The sequence below is a fragment of the Somniosus microcephalus genome, chromosome 8 (genome assembly GCF_052327205.1).
Source record: "Somniosus microcephalus isolate GS21.2 chromosome 8, FLI_Smic_1.0, whole genome shotgun sequence".
Taxonomy (NCBI): Eukaryota; Metazoa; Chordata; class Chondrichthyes; order Squaliformes; family Somniosidae; genus Somniosus; species Somniosus microcephalus.
In genome coordinates this window covers 241,269,134-241,294,288 of record NC_140994.1, presented here as the reverse complement: position 1 = coordinate 241,294,288, position 25,155 = coordinate 241,269,134, and the positions used below count along the sequence as shown (strand labels likewise).

The 25,155-nt window shown below is 46.1% G+C and overlaps 1 pseudogene; it reads right to left on the bottom strand.

Annotated features, from left to right (window-relative positions):
- The window catches only part of LOC147114200 (uncharacterized), a 29,135-nt pseudogene extending 11,679 nt beyond the window's left edge, over positions 1–17,456 (bottom strand).
- Positions 17,457–25,155: the final 7,699 nt, after the last annotated feature.

Here is a 25,155-nt window from a genome sequence, read left to right as displayed (position 1 = left end):
TAGTGGTAGGAGATTCTATCATAAGGGGAACAGATAGGCGTTTCTGTGGCCGTAGACGTGACTCCAGGATGGTTTGTTGCCTCCCTGGTGCCAGGGTCAAGGATGTCACTGAACGGCTGCAGGGCATTCTGAAGGGGGAGGGTGAACAGTCAGAGGTCGTGGTTCACATTGGGACCAATGACATGGGGTAGGAAGAGGAATGAGGTCCTGCAGCAAGGATTTAGGGAGCTAGGTAGCAGATTAAAGAGCAGGACCTCAAAGGTTGTAATCTCTGGATTACTCCCGGTGCCACGTGCTAGTGAGTATAGGAATAGGAGGATAGAGCAGATGAATGCGTGGCTAAAGAGTTGGTGCAGGAGGGAGGGCTTTAGTTTCCTGGATCACTGGGCCTGCTTCTGGGGAAGGTGGGACTTGTACAAGTCGGACAGGTTACACCTGAACCAGAGCGGGACAAATATCCTTGCGGGGAGGTTTGCTAGCACTGTTCGGGGGGGTTTAAACTAAAATGGCAGGGGGTTGGGAACCTGAGCAGGGAGACAGAGGAAAGGGAAACAGGGATAAAAGCAAGAGATAGGAAGGAGAAAAACAAAAGTGGCAGTCAGAGAAATCAATGGTTTAAATCAAACGTGGCCACAGTAAATAATAATTCTAATAGGTCTAAGAGCGTTAAAAAAACAAGCCTGAAGGCTTTGTGTCTTAATGCGAGGAGCATTTGTAATAAGGTGGATGAATTGGCTGCGCAAATAGAGGTAAACGAATATGATTTGGTTGGGATTACTGAAACGTGGCTCAAGGATGGCCAAGACTGGGAACTCAACATCCAGGGGTATTCGATATTCAGGAAAGATAGGCAAAAAGGAAAGGGAGGTGGGGTAGCATTACTGGTTAAAGAAGGGATTAATACAATTGTAATGAAGGATATTAGCTCTGATGATGTGGAATCTGTATGGGTAGAATTGAGAAATACTAAGGGGAAAAAAACATTAGTGGGAGTGGTTTATAGACCTCCCAACAGTAAGGCGGAGGTTGGGGATGGCATTAAAAGGGAAATTAAAGAAGCGTGCAATAAGGGCACAGCAGTCATCATGGGTGACTTTAATCTACATATAGATTGGGCCAACCAAATTAGTAACAACACTGTGGAGGAGGAATTCCTGGAGTGTGTACGGGATGGTTTCCTGGACCAATATGTCGAGGAACCAACCAGAGATCAGGCCATCTTAGACTGGGTATTATGTAACGAGAAAGGATTAATTAGCAATCTTGTTGTACGAGGCCCCTTGGGTCTGAGCGATCATAATATGATTGAATTCTTCATTAAGATGGAGAATGAAATAGTTAACTCAGAGACTAGGGTCCTCAATTTAAATAAAGGAAACTACGATGGTCTGCGGAGCGAGTTGGGTAGGATTGATTAGGGAATGGCAGTCAAAGGGTTGACGGTGGATGGGCAATGGCAAACATTCAAAGACCGAATGGATGAGCTACAGAATTTGTTCATCCCAGTTTGGCATAAAAATAAAACAAAAAAGGTGACTCAACCGTGGCTAACGAGGGAAATTAGGGATAGCATAAGATCCAAGGAGACGACATATAAATTGGCCAGAAAAAGCAATAATCCTGAGGATTGGGAGCAGTTTAGGATTCAAAAAAGGAGGACAAAGGGATTAATTAAGAAAGGGAAAATTGGATATGAGAGTAAGCTAGCAGGGAACATAAAAACTGACTGCAAAAGCTTTTATAGATATATGAAGAGAAAAAGATTGGTGAAGTCAAGCGTAGGTCCCTTACAGTCAGAATCAGGGGAATTTATAATGGGAAACAAAGAAATGGCAGACCAACCAAATTCATACTTTGGTTCTGTCTTCACAAAGGAGGACACAAATAACCTCCCAGAGATGCCGGGGTACATAGGGCCTGATGAAAGGGTGGAACTGAAAGAAATCAGTATTTGTAGGGAAATGGTGTTAGGAAAATTGATGGGACTGAAGGCCGATAAATCCCCAGGGACTGATAATCTACATCCCAGGGTACTTAAGGAAGTGGCCCTAGAAATAGTAGATGCATTGCTGGTCATCTTCCAGAACTCGATAGACTCTGGAACAGTACCCATGGATTGGAGGGTAGCTGATGTTAGCCCACTATTCAAAAAAGGTGGTAGAGAAAAAGCGGGGAATTATAGACTGGTAAACCTGACATCGGTAGTGGGGAAAATGCTAGAATCTATTATAAAAGATGTAATAGCAGAGCACTTGGTAGGCAGTGACAGGATCAGACAGAATCAACATGGATTTACAAAAGGTAAATCATGCTTGACTAATATACTGGAAATTTTTGAGGATGTAACTGGTAAAATAGATAAGGGAGAACCAGCGGATGTGGTGTATTTGGACTTTCAGAAGGCTTTCGATAAGGTCCCGCATAAGAGATTAGCGTGCAAAATTAAGGCACATGGGATTGGGGGCAAGGTATTGACTTGGATAGAGAACTGGTTGGCGGACAGAAAGCAAAGAGTTGGAATAAACGGGTCGTTTTCCGAGTGGCAGGCAGTGACTAGTGGGGTACCGCAAGGATCGGCCCTAGGACCCCAACTGTTCACAATATATATTAATGACGATCTGGACGAGGGAATTGGATGTAATATCTCCAAATTTGCAGATGACACAAAGCTGGGTGGGAGGGTAAGCTGTGAGGAGGATGTCGTGAAACTCCAATATGATTTGGACAGATTGGGTGATTGGGCAGAAACATGGCAAATGCACCATAATGTGGATAAATGTGAGGTTATCCACTTTGGTCGCAAAAACAGGAAGGCAGATTATTATTTGAATGGCAATGGATTGGGAGAAGGGGAAGTGCAAAGAGACCTGGGTGTTCTTGTGCACCAGTCGCTGAAGGTAAGCATGCAGATGCAGCAAGCGGTTAAGAAGGCAAATGGTATGTTGACCTTCGTAGCAAGAGGGTTCGAGTACAGGAACAAGGATGTCTTGCTCCAGTTGTACAGGGCCTTGGTGAGACCGCACCTTGTGTATTGTGTGCAGTTTTGGTCGCCTTACCTGAGGAAGGACATTCTTGCCATGGAAGGAGTGCAGTGAAGATTCACCAGGCTGATACCTGGGATGACAGGAATGACGTATGAGGAGAGATTGCGTCGATTGGGATTATACTCACTGGAGTTTAGAAGATTGAGAGGGGATCTCATCGAAACCTATAAAATTCTGTCAGGCCTGGACAGACTAGATGCAGGAAGGATGTTTATGATGGCTGAGAGTCCAGAACCAGGGGTCATAGTCTAAGGATAAGGGGTAAGCCTTTTAGGACTGAAATGAGGAGGAGTTTCTTCACCCAGAGAGTGGTGAACCTGTGGAATTCTCTGCCACAGAGGGCGGTGGAGGCCAGTTCATTAAATATATTCAAAAAAGAGTTGGATATATTTCTTAAGGCTAAAGGGATCAAGGGATATGGGGAGAAGGCAGGGACAGGGTACCGAATTTGGATGATCAGCCATGATCTCATTGAATGGCGGAGCAGGCTCGAAGGGCCGAATGGCCTACTCCTGCTCCTATCTTCTATGTTTCTATGAATGGCGAGCGGGATGGCGACCGAGCCAGCCTGTTCCTTATGCGTGAACCCCGAAAGACTGTATGGGACCCCGCTGGAGAGAGGTGAGATGGTGGGGTTAGCTGAGTAGATCACGGTGCGTGATGTCCCCGTGTCCAACAGATAGGTCCCCGCTACCTTTTCCACCTCCATCTCCAACATGGGTCTCCTCCACTCATCATATCGGAGCGAACACAGATACATAGGCTGTGCCAGCTCTAGTCACGGTTGTGGGTTGGATGGGGCTGATGGGGTGAGAGCACCAGTGGCGGCTGCTACTCATCCCTGGCCAGTCAGAAAGGACCTCATGGCGTCCAAAGGCGACTCGATCTCTGCGGAATGGGTCCCTACCGCCGCCTTTAGGGCTGGGGCTGTGGGATGCTTTCCCTTGTTATACTTCCAAGGGTTCTTACACTCCTTCTGCCAGTGGCCATCCTTCCCACACCCGTAACTGTTATGTTCATAAATAAGTAGACGTTTTCATTATGAACAGCTAGCTTTTGCTGGACATTTATTCAGCCATGTGGACTAGTATACAGCATCCATCTTGACTACTGCCTTGTGGGTAGCCCCACTCTTAAACATACAGCTCCACCTAGTGTACCATTCTAGAATGACATGTTACTGATCATTACTTCCCCCTTTCTTTGAGGTTAAACACAATCAATATCAATCAGTATCAATCAATCATAACGACATAAACATCTTCACAACAGTCAACACATTTTCAAAGCTTTACTTTATGAACTCTAAGCTTTTCAGTCTTTAATTATAGTTTTCTTTGTACTCAAAGATTAAGTCTATCAGGCTTTTTTACTTCACGTGTGGATCTTCTCAGCACAGGTAAGTCTGATGTGTTTTCATGAGAGCCTGTATGTGTGTTTGTGTTAGATTGTTCTGGTGGTGAGTGACAAGATTCAGTTGCGGCATTGTCATCAATTTGCTCTTGGATAGTTTCTTGTGTTTTTAGGAGGGAACGGCGGTTCCGCCTGAGAATCTGTCCTTCCTCAGTTCTAACAGTGTATGATCTTGGTCCTACTTCCTCAAGAACTGTAGCTTTCCTGTTCCATGCATCTGGATCCTCAATCCTGACAACATCATCCCTTGTCAATGGTTTCAGGGTTTTGGATGACTTGTCATAGTATGATTTCTGTTTCAGCTTTAACAGTTGAAGTCTCTGTCTCAGTTCCTTACTCTGCTTTTCTTTTGCACAGCAGGGTAGTGTGGTGCGCAACTTGCGACCCATTAGGAGTTCAGCAGGTGAAGAACCAGAGTCTAAAGGGAAGGCTCGGTAGCTCAGCAGGGCGAGATAAGGATCAGACTTGCTTTCTGTTGCTTTCTTCAGTAGCTGTTTGAGAACTTGAACACCTTTCTCTGCCTTACCATTCGACTGAGCATACAGAGGACTGGATGTGATGTGCTGAAAGTCATAATGTGCTGCAAACTGTTGCCACTCCTTACAGTTGAAGCACGGACCATTGTCGCTAACGGCAATCCTGGGAATTCCATGTCTGGCAAAGATGGATTTAACATGCATTATGACACTGCTTGCTGATGTGCTTGAGAGCAGCGCCATCTCAGGATAGTTAGAATAGTGATCAATCACTATTAGTTAGTCTTTACCATTCAAATGAAAAAGGTCCATACCAACCTTTTGCCATGCTGCTGTTGGTAAGTCAGCTACTATCATTGGTTCCTTTGCTTGTTTGTTTTGGTGTTTCTGAAATGTCTCACATTTGCCTATCATGTTCTCAATGTCCTTATTTATGCCAGGCCAATAAACAGTGTCTCTTGCTCTCCTTTTGCATTTTTCAATTCCGAGGTGTCCCTCATGAATCCTTTTGAGCATGTCTTGACGTAGAGCCTGTGGAATGACTATTCTGTTCTGTTTTAGTAATAGTCCACTTGCGACACTCAATTCTGACCTGATGTGAAAGTACTTTGGACAGGAACCTTTTGGCCAACCATGATGAATGTTCTCTATTACTGTTTGTAACACTGTCTCTTTTACTGTTTCTTCTGCTATTTGCTTTGATTTTGTGTCTGACACGGGCAGCGCAGCAGTGACCATACTCACATGAACATCCACGTCTTCCTCAGTAGAGCTCACATGACTCATTGTGGGTGCTCGGGATAATGCATCTGCTAACACGATGAATTGCCTGGTGTGTAGATCAGTTCAAAGTCATATCTTTGCAGCTCCATCATGAGTCATTGAATCCTTGGAGACATCTCATTCAGGTTTTTTTTTAATGATGGCAACCAGTGGGCAGTGGTCTGTCTCAACTGTGAAGGTGGGAAGTCCATATATGTAGCCATGGATCTTTTCTAGTCCAACTACCAAGCCTAGACATTCCTTTTCAATCTGGGCATGTCGACACTCAGAATCAGTCATAGACCTGGAGGCATAGGCAACAGGCTTCCAATCTTCACCCTCTGCTTGTAGCAAGATAGCACCTAGGCCATCTTTTGATGCATCCGTTGACACTTTGATTCTCTTTGTTGGGTCAAAGAAGGTGAGTACAGGTGTGGTTGTTAGCACTGTTTTGAGGTTCATCCACTCTTGTTCATGTCTTTCTGTCCATGCAAACTCATTTGTTTTATGTAGCACGTCTCGCAGACAGGCTGTCTTGGCTGACAAGTTAGGAATGAACTTTCCAATGAAGTTTATCATCCCCATGATGCGTAGCACTCCTTTTTTGTCAGTGGGCCAGGGCATGTTGAGTATGGCATTTACTTTTTCCATATCTGGCTCTATTCCTTTACCAGATAGATTATCTCCTAGGAAAGTGATATCCTGGACACCAAACTGACACTTGGCTTTGTTGAGCTTCAGTCCATTCCAGCGTATGCTCTGTAGCACTTTAGTCAGTCTCTCATTGTGTTCTTTCAGTGTGAAGCCCCAGCTGATGATGTCATCAACATAGACCCGAACTCCTTCCAGACCTTCAATTATGTGTTCCATCGCTCTATGAAAGATTTCAGATGCAGATATCATCCCGAAAGGCATTCTGAGGAAACAATACCTGCCAAATGGTGTGTTGAAGGTACAGTATTTGGTGCTCTCTTCATCCAGTTTTAGTTGCCAAAATCCTTGTGAGGCATCGAGCTTTGTGAAGTATCTGGCACCTGACATTTCACTGGTGATTTCTTCTCGCTTGGGAATCTGGTAGTGTTCACGTTTTATGTTTGCATTTAAGTTCTTTGGATCCATGCATACTCTTAGATCATTGTTCTTTTTCTTTACACATACCATGGAGTTAACCCAGTCTGTTGGCTCTTTGACTTTCCTGATGACTCAAGTGTGGTCATTCTGTCCAGTTCTTTCTTGAGCCGGTCACGCAGGGCTGCTGGAACTCTCCGTGGAGCATGTACCACTGGCTGAGCATCCTCCTTTAGCTGGATCTTGTAAGTGAATGGTAGAACCCCAAATCCTTTGAACACATCCTGGAAATTACTCACTACAGAATCCATTGAGTCATCTGGTCTGCTTATGGCACAGTTTATACGGTAGACTCGCTTGTCCAGTTCTAAGTCCTCACAAGCTTTGTCACCTAGTAGTGAATCAAGTCCTTCAGCCACAACAGAAATCATGAGATGATGCACTTTGTCTTTGACTGTCACTTTAAGTCTGCATACACCTAAGCTATCTATTTTCTGTCCATTATAGTTCTTCAGTAGTACTGACTTTTTCTGTATTTTGGGCTTTTCTTTCATATTTTAAATGTCACTCATACTGATAAAGTTTGCTTTTGCCCCAATGTCTAGTTTCAATGTAACTAATGCTCCATTTACCTGCAGTGGCATAATCAATTTGTCCTCTTTCACTGCATTGACTTTATGTTCAGCATTGTCCATTCCTGAGGGCTGCACATTTTCTGTATCCTTTTCTATATTGTCACATGACACCATTCCTACAAAAAATGTCTCACTTAAATCAGTGTCCTCAATCACATTGACTTGTTGCCGTTTCTTTGTTTTTACATTTGAAAAGCATTGTTTGGCAAAGTGATTCTTTCCATTACATTTTGTGCACATTTTCCCAAACGCTGGGCATTGTCGTGACTGGTGCTGGTAACCACAGCGTTTACAATTAAAAATTCCATCCTCTGATTGCTTTGCATTTCTGTTCTGCCCATGTTTCTTCCCCTTGTAGGACACAGCACCAACAGCAGCACATTCACTCATTACAGTCGCATCATTATTAATTTCACTCAAAATCTTCACGTGCTTCTGAGCTAGCTCACTGGCATGGCATATTTTCACAGCAACCTCCAATGTTAGTTCGGTTTCTCTCAACAAACGTTCCCTGACTTTTTTATCATGAATACCAAACACAATCTGGTCACGAATCATGAATGATTTCAGTTCAGAGAAATTACATGTCTGTGCTTTCGGTTTCAGATCGGTCACAAAGCTATCAAAAGTCTCATTTTGCTGCTGTGTCCGTGAATGGAACACGTACCTCTCATAGGTCTCGTTCTTTTTGGGAGAACAATGTGTATCAAACTTCTTTAGCACATCATCCATTTTTTCTCTGTCCTCCTCTTGATCAAATACAAATGTATTAAATAACTCTATCGCCTGCGGGCCTGCAACCATGAGCAGCAATGCTATTTTCCTTGCATCTCGCTTCGTACTGAACCCAATGGCTGCAATGTAGAGTTCGAATTGTTGTTTGAAAGTCCGCCAATTGCAGTCGACATTCCCCGTGAGTTTCAAACCCTTCGGTGGCTTCAAAGTCTCCATGTCGCGTTTCACAATATTCAGCAGATATTACCAATCCTGGTACCATGTTATGTTCATAAATAAGTAGACATTTTCATTATGAACAGCTAGCTTGTGCTAGACATTTATTCAGCCATGTGAACTAGTATACAGCATCCATCTTGACTACTGCCTTGTGGGTAGCCCCACTCTTAAACATACAGCTCCACCTAGTGTACCATTCTAGAATGACATGTTACTGATCATTACAGTAAAAATTGGTCTTTGTGCTGTGGGGTTACTCCCTTCCTGGTGCTACTCTTTCCTACCCGATCCGGGTTTTACCTTATGCAGCTTACCCTTGGGTGAGTGTGTATCGGCTCCCCTACCATTTTTATAGGCCAGAGTGAGCTGCCTAATTACCGTGACCTCTGTGGTCTGGGGATCTTTTGGGTCGAACCAGGCTTCTGACTTGGCCCAGATCTGTGGCAAGCTGTTCGCCACTAGAAAACGGAGCCAATGCGTCAGAGAATCCCCATTGAGGAATCCCCGGTCCCGCGTCCCCGGGCAGGCTTTCTGGTACACCGGCCACAACTGGTCCACTAAAGCCTGCGGGGTCTCCCCTGAGAATTGTACCGTCTTCTCCACGTGGGAGAAAGGACTTCCCTCATCCATCCCCATGGCCTCCAGAACCACATCTCTAAGCTCCTCGTACCCACTCTGTCCCCTCTTACACTCTTCAGAGAGGGATTGGAGGAGGTTACTCTCCAGGGAGAATAGCAGCATCTTGGCCTTCTCAGCATCATCGCAGTCATTGACGCTGGCGGTCTGCTCTATTTCCCTGAAGTGGATCGAGGGGTCTCCCTTGGCGGAAAGCTTCGTGATATGGTTGACCATAAGCCTAAGCTGCTGGGTGTTAAAGGGTAATACGAAGTGGTTTTGGAGGGGTCCCTCATCTTCGCCATTGGCGGGTGGGCCGAACCTCCAATGCCATGCTGGGCACATCGGGTCTGGTTTCGACTTTTCGGGCGGGGGTTACTCTACCTCCGCCTCCACCTCTGTCTCCACTCTGGATTCCACCCCCCCTTGCTGCCAAACCTCGCAGAAACTTGGCGCTATGGGTGTTGGTCGTGAGGTCTCCTCTCGCTCAACCAGGTCGTCCCTAGGCACTACCGGTGATGTTGGAACTGTCCTCCCCTTGTTCCCCATAAAATCTGCCTGACCTGCCTTTGGGCTTATGAGGCATACCATGCCTTTTGCCCTCCGGAGGGCCCGGCTCAGATTTTCTATCCTCTCTTTACAGGGGCCGTGGTCTGCCTCCTCAAACCCCTGTTCATTCACTAGCTTGTAAACGGCTTTTACCTCCTGCACTCTCTCTTCCTGTTCCCTAACCTGCCTTGCCATGCGGGCGTTTTTCTCCCATAACCTTGACTCATTTCCCTTGGCCTCGGTGACTTGGCACTGTAGGTATTCCAACTGGGCCTTGTGTTCTCTCACTAGATGCACTCTTTCTTGGTTCAAAGCCTGCAAAGCTGCTAATAATTTTCCCCCTGTGCGAGCCTTATCCTGGATCTCCAGGGCTGACTCCCTTAACTCAATTGCCTGTGCGGCAACGAGCCCGTCCAGCAGCTGGATCTGCTTTATAAAGCACATCAGCCAAACTGCCTTCTCTAAGGACTTCCTGTGCTCCTTTCCCTCTGTCCACTTGGCTGCTGCATCTACTGGATGCCCAGCCTTTAACAGAGTGGTGATCCACTTTTTAGTGATATTCACCTTGCTAAACACATTGGCCCAGAAATTCGTGTCGGGGGCTTCCTGCGGGTGCAAGCCCCCGACCTACACTAACCTAACGCGTCGGCAGTTGAGGCCTGGGCCTCCGTGCATTTCCTGTCTGTGGCCCGGCCCAGCTCCCAGCACGCTGTGCTTGCGTGATCCAGCGGTGTACTTAGTGCGATGCGTTGGCTGGGATCACGTGAGCACTGGGCAACCAATCGGAGGAGGGAAAAGTCCATTCATGAGTTTGACAGACAGAAATGTCAAACTCATGAAAAATCCTGGTGCCCAAAACAGTACTTAACCTTAAAATAAATTTGAAAAAAACATCACACTATTTAAATCAACTATAAATAACATTAAATAACTATGTTAAACAATAATTTAAATTTTTGAAAAAAATAATTTTATGAAAAATCGGGGCTAAAAATACACTTACCTTATTGTAAAGTATTTAAAAATAATAAACCTGTGGAAAAAATGTTCTAATTTTAATTAATTGACCACTTACCTTTTAAAATGAAGTCCTTATGTCTGGTTTTTTAATGTGTAATTTGTAGAGGCCTTCACGCACGGGCAAACCTGTAAAAAAAGAAGTTCAACGCGCATGCGCAGACTCCTGCGCGCATGCGTTCGACCTCTGAACCCTTTGGTTCAGAGGATCGGAAAAGCCGGTTTCCCACGCATGCGTAGTGCATGCAAGAAACTGGCACTTCCATCGGGTCCACACGTGAGTACTCCGTCCGTACTCACGCGTCGGGACCCGAATTTCTGGGCCATAATCAGAAATCCTTTCCTCCATAACGGTTCGCTCATCCGAACCATTGTCTACCATATCGCAACCCTGATGCCGGTTTTCCTGCTGCGGTCGCCATTTCCGTAGGGGGGTGGCGGGTGTGGCGCGTGCGCCCAGTCAGTTATGCCCCTGACTGTTTGTGAGTGGTTTGAATCACTCCCACACCCCTGGGTTCTAGACACCGGACTTAGGTACAGGCAGCGATACAGAAAACTCGAGTAGACAGGTGGTTTGGATGCAACCAAAAACCAAGTTTTTATTGAACAGGAAAAATTAATACAGTCTTAAAAGAAGTTACCACTCTAACCTTAAAGGCAAATGCACTTATACAGGGAATGGGGAACACACAGCACATCGAGGGAAAACAACTATCTTAACAATCCCCTTACCTTATCCCACCCCCTATACCTAACTAGATTAAGCTATGAGGGGTCAGAATCTATGCTCACCAATCAAAAACAGGGTTTGCTCAATTCAAAACAGCAGTGGGGTTCGGGGTTCGCTCTTGGTGCTCTCTGGAGCCTGCCGTCATCAAGTGGTCTCCGGGTGCTGCAAGGGCATTGTCCAGGTTCGAGTACCCCAAAGTCAAAGTCTCTGTTTGGGTACTTTACCTTGCAAGGATGATTCTTCGTCGACAGCTGCCAGTTTGAGTTAGTGTGCAGATATTCGAAGGTCGGCTGAGGCTGAAGGCTCGATGATTCCAAGCCTCCCCTTGTTTGGTCTCCTCCAGCCGGTCTGCCCCTCGGTGGTTTTCCTTTCCCCCCTTGTCGCGTCCCGCCTCGCCTGGCCTGAATCTGTCCATGTCCGCCTGACTTGGTGCCGGGGCAGTTCCAGATGGAGTGGGAATAGGGCACGGGCAAAGGCCAGGAGCTAAGCGCGGGACGGGGAAAAAACGTCAGCCACGAGGGCGAGGGGCCCGAGGAGCAGCACCAGCACACCAACCAACAAACTCTACGGACCTCCGAACGAACGAACGAACTAGCTGCCCTAACTCAATGTTACCCAGGGCCTTCAATTATACCTTCGTCGAAAACCCTTATCTTCGCGCCTAATCAGGTTAGTTCTTTGTTTTAATTTTGGTGGGCTAGTTTAAAATAATGGTAGCAATTCATACTAATGGTTTTAGATGGCCGGTAATCGCATCTACCGGCCCGATAATTGACTTGTATTGTCCTGAAAGTTCCTTGATGGGCTTGTCCAACCTCGATGGCTGTGTTAATCGGTTTCCGATAATGTATGCAGACTGTTTGATGGCCTTAACTATAGGCCTAAACTGCAATTAGATCCATCTCTAATTCAGTTTAATGCATAATTCAGAGTCCTGTCTCGTTCCAAAACACAAAGTTTCTCTTCACAGAAAACCTGCAGCCTTAGTTTTGATTTCTCCCAAGCTGTCTGCACTGCAGAATCCATTTTGGAATCCCACAGGCTTTCTGCCACGAGGCACAGATGCCTTCTTGGGTACCCTTTTTTATTTAAAATGTCCATGCAGGGTTCCTTTTATTGATAATAACCTTCGGGGAGATGCAGAAATTTTGCAAATCTTATAAATTATTAAACAGAACATTGAATGTGACCTATCATGTTATCCCTAATCATTTGTCTTTAGTTTATTCTCCATATCAATGTAATTGTCTTCTCTAATATCTGGCTTACAAGCCTCAATGTACTCTTGTATTCAATGACCTATAATCCCACTGTTCAGGGAGTGAGCGGTTGAATTTTGAGGCGTCCCGGCTGGTGGAATCGGGATAGTAATGTCCCGGAAAATGGCGGGGAATGGCTCAGCCCCCCTTCCCCCCATTCCTGCAGTCACTGTGGCTGCTCCGATCTTCTTCCGGGCCTAGCGCTGGGCGGACGGAGTCAGGCGGTAGGCCCATCGATTTCTGCCCCAGGCCGGCCGGCGTGATGCTAATGAGGCCCGTCCGTCAACATGGACCGGGCCTGCCATCAGCACCATCGGGCGGCCGTCCATCGCCCTCCTGCTCCGCCGGTCAGACACCCGATAGTTCACATCGGCCCCAAGTTCCTCTGGCGGGGTTTCTAGTGTGGGAGCTAACGCAGGATCCACGCACGGTGCTGCTCGTTGTGAAATTTTGCTTTGTAATATTGCTGAGCCTATTATTAACACTCAGTGCGTGGACAGGTGCTGCTGAGGTGGTGAATTGCTGTCTGGTGCCTATCACCGATACTCTGTAGGAATTCCCACTGCTCAGTGAATCACAAGACCTGTGTGAGAATCTGGCACAAACAACGTTGGTGATAGAGCTGCATTCACAGTAAGTTTAACGGCCTAACAGGCTTTTGCTTCCTTCAATCCTGTGAGTTTTTTTAACCTAGTATAGATGATGCTTCTTTTTGTTTCTTTTCCCTCTGTTCTTTATTTCAGCCATGTACCATTGATGCTTTTTCCACCTTTTAATATTTCCTGACTGATTTAAATCTCCTAACACTACACCTTCGCTTTTCATTTTCTGGCAGCACCCTCGTGGACTCAACCTTATTATTTAAGGATAAATAAAGACAAGGGATGAGGGAAGAGAGTCGGTTCCTCCAGCTCATCCTTCGATGTAATCTTACAGTCTCATCATCACAGTCTCCAACTGCCTCTTATACCAGTCCAGAGATTTTCCTCCAGTCCAATATTGTCTGTTTCATTCATTATCTTATAAAGCTCTTTAAGGTCCCCTTTCATTCCTCTGCTTTTAAATCTGCAAGTTCCGAGTCTGAGAAATTGAACTTGGGCCCAAAATGGGCATCAAGTTGGCAAAGTGATTGCTTTGAGCGCCGGTCCCTGCTGGCCTGGGGCCAGATGAAATTCGGCATCAGCCCTCATTAGAATGAAACAGACGATCCACAGACGCCAATCGTTGTGTCCCAGTGGGGCCTGATGAACTCCAGCCAGCTTCGATGCTGAAACAGCCCACAGGTAGGTCCTTTGGGGAGCCTAACCCGTGGGCTTATGTGGGGGTCGAACCCAGGCCGCAGTATTATTGTGGAGCCAGGAGAAGCACTCTATCTCCCCCTGGCCCCACAGAAATGTAACTGTTAAAAGGTTTTCTGGCCATTTCTTGTTCGGCCTCCAACGGTCCTGTTAAACACCACTGGTTCATCCACTCAAAACCTGGTACAGTGAGCTGGAGCTGGCACGGCATAAGCTCCGCCCATCTGTACACCAATTTCAATCGGGGTCCTCCAGTTGGCGGTAGGACCCAGAATTACATGTGCAAGACACCTAAAGCCTGTTTCAGGAGGCCACCCAGAGCCTCGAGTTCCCTGCTCTTGTGCTCACAATGCACGAGCCCTCAGTTAGAATGAGAGTGATGAGGCGCCGATGTTTCCAGGATCAGCTGAGACAGGCAGAGAAGAGTTTCTCCAAGCCTGAAGAGTGGAGACTTTCAATTGCAATTTTTGCAGCTGTGAATTGTGTTTTGCTGTGATTTCTTTTTTACATTCTGCCTCAAGATTCTGATTGATTTTGGGTCAGAAAACCAATGGAAACGGCTTCTGTACCATTTTGCTGTCAAAAATAAATGCTTGCCATGTCTCAATGCGTATCTGAGACATACAGACCGGGAAGGTTCCACACTCGATCCCAGGCTGTGCTGAGTTATCTGAGGGTAGATTTTCTGAGGCTCTCCCCAGTGATAGAGCCTCACACACAGCCAGTGCTGATCAGAAAATCCTGGCCGGCGCGACAGGAAACATACTCTTCCCTCTCCTTACTCTCTGACCAGGCCACATGCCTTCAGCCTCCATATCTCAAACTGCGTACTCCTTCCAACCTTCCCATACAATTTTGACTTTGAAGTCAGTGGAAATGAAAATCAGGAGCGATGCATAACGAGCGGTTCATCCGGTATCGCTTGTTTGACTCGGTCGCCCAAAGTCAAAATTACCCGCAATGTGTCTGAGCCAAGGGGGTAAATTTCACTGTGTGGCATTTCTTGTGGTTTCAAACTGTGGTGTGAATAATTATGAATGTGGAGGCTGTTAGCAATAGTGGAGGGAAATAGGACACAAAGGATGAGTGAGTCATCTCTGACAAAAAGAACAATCAGTGACAATAATTTTCTATTGAGCGCAAACCCTGAGTCACTTAGCACTGGGCTCCAGATAGTACAGGGGTAAAACCTAGGGCTGTTTTGATCAAACAGAACACATATCCAGTTCCCTCTGTCTCTGTCAGCTTTCTGAATAATCAGTCTCAATGATTTCTTTTCCCAATTCCATCCATTAAATTTTTTTTCTCCAAAAGTTTTGCCATCTCTATTGAGCCAAACAAGTCTCATTGATTCAGTGACATCAGAGACAGAGCAGGTCAGGGTAACGGTGTCTCGCTCACTCACTGCATCAGATGGTTCAGCTGTGACTGTGTAAACAAGAAAATCATTTAGATTTTAAACAATAAGTTGATCACTGAAGTTGGACACCTTTGGCCCCCTTGGGTTGTTAACAGAAGAAGATAAAATAGAGACCTATTGTAGGGGGGGCATCTATTACCTGGTTTATGGTAACATACCTGGCCAGCAGCCTTCTGCACTGTAAACCAATTTTTAACAGCGGTTCCGAATCGCTACCCCACCTTTCAGTTCTGACTGGAGGACTTACAATTAATGATGTTAAAGCGGACAATTTGTTTGGATATGAGCAAAGTCAAAATTTATTAAACTAAAGAACCATAATCAAATATAAACTATACCACACGAACATAGTAAATGCAACAAAAGTATATAACAAGGGGGTACAGACGGCAAAAACGAGGGATACAATGGCTACAATGTTATTTAAACAATCTTAGCAATTCCCTTAAATCACCACCCCAAACTCCTTGCTAGGTTGTCTTGTTTGAGGAGTCAGAACACTCTGCTCACCTGTGATCCAGCGAAGTAAAAAGAGACCCGATAGCTTCTCAGCAGCTATCTTTATACCTGTTGCTGCTGCCGCTCTGTCTGGAAAAATTCCCGCCAAAAGTTCCAGTACACAAACAAAAGGACTGTGATTGGCTGCTGAATCATAGCCAGCCATAATCGACCTTGGGTCAAGTAGGCAACTCCTGACCTCCCTGGTTTGATTGACAGGTCTTTCATTCTGCTGCCGTTCTGTCTGACCAGTACACAAAAAAGGGACTGTGATTGGCTGCTGAATCATAGCCAGCCATAATCGACCTCGGGTCAAGTAGGCAACTCCTGACCTCCCTGGTTTGATTGACAGGTCTTTCACACAAACACATTACAAGCTGTAAACCTCTGTGTTTGACCGGGCTCAAAAGCACAAGCCTTAAAAGATGTTCCTTCTCAATGTGTGTGAATACTTCCACGAATTTCCTCGACTCCGTTGTAGTCCAGTCCAGCAGTCTTTCGTGGCCCTGAGCATGCTTCAAAACATTGATCTGACCCAGAGGCAATTCAAAACACATAAATCTTCATCCACGATGTGGACCAATGTTTCTCTTGTTTTCAGGGGAATTTTGCGAAACTCTTACACTATGCATAGGTAGACAGAAAGATCAATCAAAGGATGAAACGTCAGTCATGCTTGAAAAAGAAAGCTGCAAGGGCAAGCTTGGCCAGGCTCAGAAGTTTAGTTTTAGGAAGATAGTTAGCAGATAATTTGTTTCAGTCAAGTAGTTGACCCATTGGTGTGGGAAAGGGTAGCATGTTCATTAGTTTGAACTTATACACAAAGACAGGTTATACTGATTGAACTAATTGAATCTGTTATTCTGTATGTTCACTTGCTGTGAAATAAAGTAGTTTAACAATTCATTACTGACCATGTCTCACCAAGGGATGTTTTGGTCCACCTTCAAAGAGACTAAATAAGCAATAGACACAAATATCCAGTTCAGATCACAAGGGGTTCTTATTCTTGCACCATTAGATTATGCAATCGTATAGTCAGATATTGGGCAGTATGAGATCAACCCTTAAAGAAGACACTCAGAACACTGTTGTGAGTGAGCAGCACCACTGTACACAAGAGAATGGAAACACCATTGCAACACGTGTTTTGGGAACCTTTAATTTGTTTGTATTTCTCTATTCCAATATAAACTGGAATGGCAGTGGCTTTTATAGATTGATGGGATTTTATTCTTTTTGATTCATACATGTGAATCAAAATGAATCCATTGAGTTCACCTGGTTGGTTACATCAGCCCTTAATGCCACCATTTTATAATTACACCCATGTTCCAGGGCAAAAACAAGGACCACATTCTGCAGTAAAAGCCCACAGTGGTGCCTGTGCTCGCTGTACTTTGTGTGTAACAGTTTTATATCAGTAACTATTTAACACCTACTGCAAGCTAGCTTTGGACTTACTCTGATCCACATCAACATTTGTGTTTCCAGTGAGAACAATGGAGTCATTTTCCTGCACTTCCCATGTGTACAAATCCTGATTTTCTGCTCCAACGTGTCTGACTATCAGATAGACCATGTTATTCAGATGGATCTCATCAGTGTTGTCCCTCCTGTTCTGCTGAGATGAGTCTCTTGGTTTCCAGTGAAGACTGACTGTATCTGAGAGTCTGGAGATGGTACAACTAAGGGTGATGTCACTGCCCATTACAGGCCTCTGGGAATCTGTCTCAACTGTAAAAACAGATAAATGACGTATAGTATAGCTTTCCATAAACTTTCTGAACTATTGCATTCAGAATTTTTTTTACTATAAACAGACAAATGCTAACCGGCCGTACTTAGTGGTGACAATCAACATTTCCCAATTAATGGTCACTTGTCCACCTTCGCCCCCTCATCGTTCTCATCTGCATGCTCCTCCTTGGGAACATCATCCAAAGACATTGGGTGAGCTTCCACATGGATATTCATGATACCCAGCTCTATCACTCCACCTCTGCCTCAGGTCCTGCAGCCTCCACACAAAGATCATGGACGTGCAGCTCAACGCTGCCATGAGGATGGTGTCAAGGGCGCTCAAGTCCACTCCAATTGAATGGCTCCCAGTGCTGTCCCACATTGCCCCGCCTGCCAATCGCCGCTACGCCACCTTGCTCAGTGAGATGGAAAAAACCACCAGCAACACCGACTTTCCCATTTTTGAAGACTTGAAAAACCCACCACGAAAGCGCTTAAAATCACAACTGCCATTCTGGGAAACAGCAGCCAATATTCACGCAACTGGTATCGACCCATTATCCAGATGGACAGAATCCTGGGATGCATGCAGCATAAGGAACCAACACCTCATCACTGATCCAACAGCAGAGGTCCCTGGCTTTGACCTCCCTCAAAGACAGTGGACAGCACTCAACCAAATCCGCACAGCGATGCAGCCACCTGCTCCACAAGTGGAAGATGAGGGACGGCCTGAGATGCGACTTTGGCCATGAGTCCCAGACCATGGAACACATCACATCAACCTGCCCACTGAGATCTGTTGTGGCACCTCATTTCCCCCCTCAGCATCTCAGGAGACCATCAAATGGATAGCCAAAGTAGACATCCCTTATACGCTTTTCCTGTCATACAAAATAACAACCACTCCACCACCTCTCTCGACCCTTCCATTGCCTCTGTGCTGTCACATCGCTTGTCTAACATCTAGTCTTCGATGAGCTGTAATTTTCCAGTTAAATATTTGGAACAGCTAAGGTATCACCTTCCGCCCTCGCCATGAATGCCATACGGTCGCCACCAGCTCCATCCCTCTCCCTGGCCATTGTCTCAGTCTGAACCAGACTCTTTGACCCTCTGCTAAGTTTCTGACCCCACATCCTCTCCACCACCAAGATCACCTACATCCACCTCCATAACATCACTTGCCCTCTGCCCCACCTCACCCCACCTGCTGCTGAAAATCTCATCCGCTCATTTGTCACCTCCAAACACAACTATTCCACTGCTCTCCTGACTGGCCTTCCATCCTCCGCACTCTATCACTCAGCTTGTCCAGAAATCATCTGCCCATATCCTATCCTGCACCAAATGCTTCTCATCCATCACTCCTGTCCTTGTTGGCCAACATTGGCTCCCAGTCCCCCAAGCACTTCCAATATAAAATTCTCATCCTCGGGCCGGATTTTGCCAGCCCTGAGGAGGCAGGTATGGAGGCGGGGCTGCCGGTAATGTTGCAGAAAGTGGGAGCGACTTGCAAATCCGCCCCCATCCCGCCTCCATGCCCTTTTGCCAGGAGACAGGAAGCCGTCCTGACCCTGGTCCCGTCTCCTTGAGGCAGGAAAGGGATTAAATCCTTTTAACTGCCTGTTAACAGGTAGTTCACAGGCAGAAAAAAGGATTAGTCCCATTTTACCTTTTCAACTGCAGGCTTTCCGACCTCGAAGAACCCCATCGGGCTGGAGGAGTCGAGTAGGGGGTCGGAGGGGGTCGGAGGGGTCTGAAAGTGAGATGTAGAGGTGAGTGATGGGTGCAAGTGTGGAGTGATAAGTATGTAAGGTGAGTGTAAATTGTTAACAAATGTTCACTTACCTCTGTTTCTGCCTACAGCCTTCATCCGCTCTGGATCGGGAGTCCCGACATCTTCCTTGTGGATTTCACAGACTGGCTGTTGGATCCTCCAAACCAACATTCATCTGAAATCTACAAAGTAGAAAGGTTTGATGAGTCCTGACCACAAGGGCTCATCAAACTACACAGAATGTCAGTGTTTGAGAGTTTCACAGAGCTGTCAAAATCTGACATTTCTTCTTGCAAGAAATCTTGACAGATGGCACATCAGGCGTTGACGTGCTCTGTCAGTGACTTCCCCCTAATTGGCCTGCTGAGCCCACAGGGCGGGCTTAACAAGGTCAATCAGGGGAAAATCCCGCTGGTTGGCCAGAAGATGATGGAGGCAGGACTTAGACCTGACAAGCAGCAGTCCCGCCTCCAACTTGCCTCCATTCACAAAATCCAGCCCCTCATGGTTAAATCTTTCATGGTCTCACCTCTCACTATTTCTGTAACCTCCTCCAGCCCTAAAACCCCTAAAGAACTCTCTGGCCTAGAAATTCACTGGCCTTAGCGCCGCTTTTGAGGCGCTAGAGGGCCTAGCGCCGAAGTTATGGCCAGTTTAGAAATTGACAGGGGCCCTAAATCGGCGTTAGGCCGGTAGCGCTGCGCCGGCACCGATGACGTCATCGGTGTGTGCAGTGTCCCGGTTGCCATGGTAACCCACCGAACTCGGAAATTGAGTTGCGGCCGCCTCGCCCGTGGCAGCCGCAAGCAACGTTCTGGCAGAGGTGCCATACAGAACTTTGCGCCGGCGCATTAAAGGCCCCGCGGCGGCCGGCCGCTTTCCCGCCGGCCGCCTGGCCGCAGCTCCCTCCCCGGACTTCCCCGCTCCCCCCCCCCGGAACAGAAGCAAGCCCGGCACTTGTCCGAGGTGCCGGGCTCATTTTTAAAAAGATTATCGCGGGCCGCGGCCGGGTGCAGGCAGCTCCTCCTTAACGGAAGGAGGAGGCCTGCACTTCCCGAGCCTGCCGCACCGCAGCGGGCGCCGCAGCGCCGGAATAGCGCCGCAATGCGGCGCGTGGCGCCAGTTTTGAGGTGCTGAGACCCCTCAGTAGCGCCGGCAGCCGTTTGGGCGCGGCGCTACTGAATTTTTGGCGCGCGCAGGGGGACTTAGCGCCGGCACTAACTTCCGGCGCTAAAGCCCTCGCTGCGCCAAAACCGAATTTCTAGGCCTCTGTTCCTCTGACTCTGGTCTCTTATGGTCATGCTTACAATCAAAGTTATTAGTCCTTAGTGCAATCTATATTAATGACTTAGATGAATAGACTGAGTGCAATGTATCCAGGTTTCCTGATGATACAAAGCTGGGTGTGAAAATAAAATGTGAGGAAGACACAAGGGGCGGAATTTCCTGAGGTAAGAGTGGGTAGGTTGGAGGCATGGGGGGAAGTGAAAGTTGCAAAAATGTGAACCCTGACCCCAACCAGCCTCCAACCCGCCCGCTTTCACCTTTCACTCAGGCGGGACGGGGGGTGGTGGAGGCGGGGTGGGTGGGTGTTGCCAACCTGTTGCCAAGAGGCAGGTTGGCAATTTGCATATGATAATGAGGCCTGAGGCCTCTACTTTATGTAATCCTATGAAGCTCAACACATTACAGGACACATTACAGGACAAATTAGTCTGATTGATTGGCACCCATCCACCACCTTAAACATTCACTCCTTCCACCACTGGCACACTGCCACTGAGTGTGTTCTATCTAAAGGATACACTGCAGCAACTGGCCAAGGCTTTTTTAGCAGCAACTTCAAAACCTGCGGCCTCCACCACCTAGACAGACAATGGCAGCAGGAGCATGGGAACTCCATCACCTCCAAGATGCCCTCAAAGTCACACTCCTTCCCAAGTTGGAGCTATATCGGTGTTTTGCCCCCTCATGAAAGGATTTAACAAGATACTCTCACAATCCGATGTAAAATAATATAAACTACTGGTCAGGATTAGGGTTAAAAGAACTAGTAACCAAAAGGAAAGTATTGGTGTGTTCATCACTAACACTGAGCCAAATCACAGTCAGCTTAGTTCCATCACACCTGTGCACTCGGTTAAATACTGTCCTGATTTCAAGCGTGTATAAAAATACAAGTTCATTCTTTCTGATATGTGTGAGCACACACATACACGTGTGAGTGTGCATGCAGTCCTGGCTTGGAATGAAGTTGAAGAGACACCATTCCTTGCACAAGATGTCTGTCTTTGTGCTAATTGGCTCCGCAGCATCTCATGTTCCTCTACATCTCAGGCAGAAGTTTAACAAGTAAATGACTACCTCCAGGATTAAGCTCTTTCTCAAGAATACGAAGATAATTGCTCACTATAATCTTCAATGGCATCCATCATTTCTAAAGAGCCATTGAAGATGACATCGCAGTAAAATAGTCCCCTCGTCTCTTTGTCAGCACTTTGCCAGAATAATCCACAAACTAATCTCACTGCCCCACTCTCTCTCATAGCCCTAATCTTACCCGGTTACAAATATTTATCCAACTTTCCTTTAAAGATCTAATTATCTCTGCCTCAATCATACCTGTAGCGTTTGTATAGTGCCTTTCACAACCTTAGGACACCCCAAAGTGCTTTAAAACTAATGAATTACATTTGAAATGTAGTCACTGTTGTAATGTAGGAAACTCAGCAGCCAATTTGCACACAGCAAGGACTCAAACAGCAATGGAATAAACAACCAGATCATCTGTTTAGGTGTTGGCTAAGGAATAAATGTTGATCAGGACACCAAGAGAACAGCCTGCTCCTCTTTGAATAGTGGCCTGGGATCATTGACTTTTACCTACGTGGGTAGACAGGATGTCAATTTAACGTCTCCTGTAAGGTTCGCAAAATTTCGACAGCCCCCGAAGATTATTTGATTAAAGAAAACCTGGTTGGAATGTACCTTAAAAACCCAGGGCATCAAAGATGGCTGTCAGGCCTCATGGCAAAGGAGAAAAGACAGCCTGTCTGCACATCTTCCATCACTGGCTGAAGTACTTGAGGTACTTAAACTGTCAATCAACTGCGGTTTAGGAAGTTCAACATGGAACAAAGGATTGTTTGTTTACAAGCGCTCAACAGTGTTGATGCAAGGGTTTAAGCACTTGAAGCTGTCAATCAATTGCAGTTGGATTGCAACCACAAGACAAAGGATTGTTTACATGTTCTCAAGCACTGTCTACTGAACAATTAAGGATTTGTTTGTCCAGCACTTGAGAAATCAGTGGGACATTTCAAACTAGACAGCTCCATTCACAAACCAGTTAAACAAATGGGAAACGCATTCAAACACATTACGGTCAATGGGGACAGATCGGTCCCTTTTGTGTAACCTGGATACGTCCAGATTTGGGCATGAAGATAAGGGCTCCAAATGGGGTATAAAAATAGCCCCTCAGGAAGCCATTCTCTCTCTCTCTACCACCTCGCCTCCAGTGCCCTGCTTACAAGAGGAACAGCTCAGCAGCCCGCCCAAAGAAGTGGAATACCAGCAGTTACTTTTGAATTACTGGGGTATCTCTACTTCGGGGCGGTGAAGAATTCAAGGCAGGCCGCAGGGGCACGGAGCAGGCATTTACTGGTGAGCATAAACTTTCTGGCCCATTACAAGGCAACCTAGATAGGTATAAGGGGTGGGAATTAAAGGGGAATTTTGTTAAATTGTCATTTTTAGTCAATTTTCCCTTGATGTGTCCGTTTTCCCTCCTCCCCGTTAAGTAAAAGTATGCAAGTGTGCTGTATTCATAATTATTTTCACTGTATAGCAATTTATTCTTTATTTTCAATAAACGTTGGTCTCCTTTGCACCCAACCACGAGTCTCGTTTTGTCTATTTTGCTACTGAAATAAGTCCGGCAGGCAGAACCAGAAAGGGAAGCGATTCGAAACTGCACGGGGCCTGGAGCAGCTCAGATACGTCTGACTGGCCAGACATAAACCCCACACCAAAAGCCCCCTTTCTACACTCCTCAGAACGATTGCTCCTCTGACAGTGCAGCACTCCCTCAATACTGCCCTCTCAGGTGGATGTAAAAGATCCCATGGCACTATTTTGAAGAAGAGCAGGGGAGTTATCCCTGGTGTCCTGGCCAATATTTATCCCTCAATCAACATAACAAAAACAGGTTATCTGGTCATTATCACATTGCTGTTTGTGGTAGCTTGCTGTTTGCTAATTGGCTGCTGTGTTTCCCACATTACAACAGTGACTACATTCCAAAAAAGTACTACATTGGCTGTAAAGCGCTTTGAGACGTCCGGTGGTCATGAAAGGTGCTATATAAATGTATGTCTTTCTTTTTTTATTTTTCAAAGTATCAGCCTAGATTATGTGCTCAGCTCTCTGGAGTGGGGCTGTAACATACAGGCTTCTGACTCAGATGCGGAAGTACTGCCACTGAGCCACGGCTGACATCTTAGAGCCTTATGTCTGAAAGTTATGTGATACTAATACTTTTTATATTTTGAATTACATATAAATTCTATCCTACCAACTCTGAAGCAAAAGCTATTATTTTACAGATATCAGTAACCCAACGTAGTAGATGGTTTTCTTAGTGTTGCAGTGTTAGGTTGACCACATCCACAACCTTCAATGATCTGCCCAAGACCCAAATGTGTTTCATCTGAAACTGTGACACCAAGAGAACCATCTACTGCTGCGAGTTACTCACATGACCCAAATCAGGAACAGCTAGACAAGCCCAATACAATTTCATTATTGTCCGACATTTTAAAGACCCAAATACAGTAAATAGACAGTAATCTTTCTGTTGGTACATTTCCAAACAGCATTCTTTAAAGGTAGTGTATCTGCTATGGTGCTGCTCACAGTAGGTCAGAGGCTGGTTTATAAGGGCAGGAGCATTGTACCATCTCACACACCGTGACTGGAATTTTCTGGGGTCCTTGCAGATGCAATTGGAGGTGGGTTAGGTGGGAAATTTGAAATAATTTGTAGCGGGTTGGGGATCCGCCATCATCCGTCCGTCATCCCGCCGTCATCCCGCCGCCATCCCGCCGTCATCCCACCACCACTACACACATGTGTCCATTAGGGCACCCCAACATCACCCAGGAGTCTTTGTCAACCGTAAGGGCTTCCACTCCCTCAACGTGCAACTCATCTCCAATCATAGGAAGATCATCATGCATGAGCGTGCCAAATTCCCTGGCAGATGTCATGCCTTTTTTGTCCTTCGCCAGTCCACCCTCCCTCAGCTCTTCACACCTCCAAACAAACTTTCCGGCTGGCTACTTGCAGACAAGGGCTATGCACTGAAGACATGGCTCATGACACCCTTGTGGAGACCAAGTACTGAGACCCATGAGAGACATAATTAAAGCCACATTTCCACCAGATATGTCATAGAGCAGACAATAGGCATGCTCAAAATGAACTTCAGATGCCTTGACAGATCTGTAAGAAATCACACAACACCAGGTTATAGTCCAACAGCTTTATTTGAAATCACAAGCTTTCGGAGCGCTGCTCCTTCGTCAGGTGAAGTGGAGAGATGCATAAAAACACAGATTATATAGTCAGAGAATAATGTCAGATGTTTACAGGTAATCTTTCTAACTGCCATTTATCACACCTCGGCAGAGAGATAATCACAGCAATCAAAGGTGTAAATGGTGTCCAAATAGGTCAGTCAGGAAAACATTACATCAAAGAGCAATGAGGTGGGGTCACAAGGGGTCAAATGTTGCAGATGCTGGGGTCTGTATGAAAAACAAAAAAACAGACAAAAAACATTTTTTTTGCTGGAAATCACAGCAGGTCCGGCCGCATCTGTGTGGAGAGAA